Source organism: Phacochoerus africanus, chromosome 4 (assembly GCF_016906955.1).
Source record: "Phacochoerus africanus isolate WHEZ1 chromosome 4, ROS_Pafr_v1, whole genome shotgun sequence".
Lineage (NCBI taxonomy): Eukaryota > Metazoa > Chordata > Mammalia > Artiodactyla > Suidae > Phacochoerus > Phacochoerus africanus.
Window position 1 is genome coordinate 68079031 of NC_062547.1, and position 3113 is coordinate 68082143.

Sequence of the window (3113 nt, forward strand, 5' to 3'; positions counted from 1 at the left end):
TTGTACACCCTAGGTAAAGACATGGCATTACAATCCCTTTTTGTTTCCTGAGCACAATTTGCAGTCTTCTAAATTCAGAATCTCACAACATACCTTTATTCCCCATGCTATGGTTTATCATTCAGAGTTAAAGAAAAAAAAACATTCTTGTTATTTTAATGAAGATAATATAATGAAAGTCATTGATTAAATATTTATTGAAAGATTAAAGGCATAGAAGAAAAAATGTGGTAACATAAAGACATAGTTTCACGCATCACAAAGAGAACAAAGAAATTTCAGCTATGTGTGGGGATGGATGTTAACTAGATTTAATGTGTTGATTCACAACATATAGAAATATTAAATATTTATGTTGTATGCCTGAAACTAATAGAATGTTATATGTTATGATATCTCAACAAGTTAAATTGTTCCGCTTTTTAGTTATGTTACAATGAGAGGCCACTTCCAAGCTTCTTATACTCTGGACTCAACAGTCTACTAATATTTTAATCTGTTCTTATATTCCAATAAAATAGTCACATACATGGCTTAATAGCATCTTCTTCAGGATTTAAAAAAAATATTGGAGTATAGTTGACTTAGAATGTGCAACCTTAAATTACCTATGTAATGTGATTGAGGAAACTTTGAGTGGAATAGAAAGGATATTTATCAGGAATATTGGAAAAACCTCTCTGCTCTGATAGATCCTCTCCCATCTACTCCTTGGGCATCAAGCATCTGCATTTTACACAAGAAGGTCCCAATTGATAGCTGATTATCCAAACTAAATATTAATAGTGCCTACTTTCCAAAGGTTTAGATAAGAAATTAAATATCCACCGTACCTACTCAAGAATCTTCTCAAATTTATTAAGGGGTAAATATTCATAGATGTCTTTGTTCTAAAGGTAAGGTTTAGATTCTCTGAACAAATGGGGAAACATATAGGAAAATATAGAAGATATCCATAACAAGAAAGAGAGAGCTATGTTTCTTTTGCAGTGAGAGAAATGAGAGTGCTCATGACTAAGAGTTCTGGATAATGCACAAGGAAAGTGAGACAAGTGTACTGATGTACTATACATAATCCTGGAGTAACCGACTTAAGTGGTAAATAAAAAATAACCCCCCAATTTCATTAGAGTTATACTGAGAATAACAGCTGTATAAACAAATGACAAAGGGCTATATGGGTCCATACATAACATGTGAGTTCATATTCAAAATTTCTTGTTGTGCATATTGGATTTTGCTGCATTTTCCTGTCCTGTGAACCAAAAGGATAAGACGGATACTGACATTAGGCTATTCTGTTGATAATCCTCCACAAGGCATTCTTGACATCTTTGTTCCTCAGGCTGTAGATGAAGGGGTTCAACATGGGGGTGACCAGGGTGTACATCGCTGAGGCCACTAAACTCTTCTGGGGGAAGGGGAGACAGCTGAACTGAGGTACACCCCAAGAGCTGTTCCGTAAAATAAACAAACAACTGACAGGTGAGAGCCACAGGTAGAAAAGACTTTGTACTTCCCACCTGTTGATGGAATTCTCAGAATGGAGGAAACAATTTGAGTATAAGAATAAAGGATCCCTGAGACAGGAATCCCACCAAAAATGGCACCAGTGAAATAGATTAATATGTCATCAATGGAGGTGTCAGAACAGGCAAGATGGAGAAGTTGAGGAGCATCACAAAAGAAATTAGGGATTTCCACATTTGTGCAGAAGGTAAGCTGTGAAATCATCAAGAAGTGAATCTGAGAGTCCAAAAGGCTGATGAAAAATGACACCAGGACCAACAAACCACAGAGGCGGGGCTTTATGATAACCAGGTAGTGCAGGGGGTAACAAATGGCCACTAACCGGTCATAGGCCATCACGGCCAGGAGTAGACTGTCCAAACAGCCAAAGAGGAAAAAAAAGGACACCTGAGTTAGGCAGCCTGCATAAGTGATGGATTTGCTGTGTGCCTGGATATTCACCAGCATCTTTGGGACTGTGGTGGTGATAAAACCAATGTCAGCCAAAGACAGATTGGAAAGGAAGAAGTACATGGGGGTGTGGAGGTGGGAATCAGAACTGACAGCCAGGATAATGAGCAGGTTTCCAAGTATGGCGACCAGGTACATGCAGAGGAAGAGCCCAAGTATGAAGGGCTGAAGTTCTGGATCATCTGAGAGTCCCATGAGGAGGAATTCAGAGACATGTGTAAGATTCTGTAGTTCCATGTAGAAGAGACACCTGTTGAAGAAGAAGAGATAGTTGGAGTTCTCTTGCAGTGCAGTGGGTTAAGGATCTAGCATTGTCTCTCTAGCGGATTGGGCCACTGCTGTGCCACAGATTCTATGCCTAGCCCAGTTAATTCCACATGCTACAGGTTCAGCTGAAAAAAAAAATCTAGAGAGATGGCTGGACTAAACAAAACAAGACACCCAGATAAGTGTATACATTTTTGATTCAAGAACGCTACAAGTAAAATATTCATACTTGAGGACCATACACCTCAGGACCTTCATGAATATTTCTATTTGAGTTCTTAAAAGAATTTTCTTCTTCATGTCTGGGTTATTCACCTTTTTCTGTACACAGTCACGTTAGAGATGTTAGGCTGAAGAATGTTATAGAAGAAAGGAATTCTTGAGATAATAAATTCTTGAACACAGTAAAATATCAGTCCTCAATTTAAAAAATAGAATGAATATTCTGTTCAAGAAAAAATTGTTCCAATTAAATGAAACTATGAAGCACTATAAGGTATTTAGAATGAATAAGCAATGAGGTCCTTCCATGTAGCACAGGGAACTACTGTATCCTGTCATTGGGATAGATCATGATTGCAGACAATATGAGAAAAAGAATATATGTATTATTATGACTGGGTCACTATGCTGCACAGCAGAAATTGACTCAACAGTGTAAGTAAATATACCCTAATAAATTTAATAAAGTGGAAAATAAATTAATAAAAAAATTATAGTACTTAATCTTATACAAATTCTCTTGATTTGGAGTGTAATACTTGGAGAGATACAACTACATTAAGGATCCTAAATTAAAATCAAACAGTCATACTCTGTACTTTTATATGGCAATTATTTTCATGTTTTGTTTTCATAATTTGGTA

General features: G+C 36.7%; 1 pseudogene; it reads right to left on the reverse strand.

Annotated features, from left to right (window-relative positions):
- Positions 1 to 1288: 1288 nt before the first annotated feature.
- LOC125124280 (olfactory receptor 7E24-like) lies at positions 1289 to 2217 on the reverse strand (annotated as a pseudogene).
- Positions 2218 to 3113: the final 896 nt, after the last annotated feature.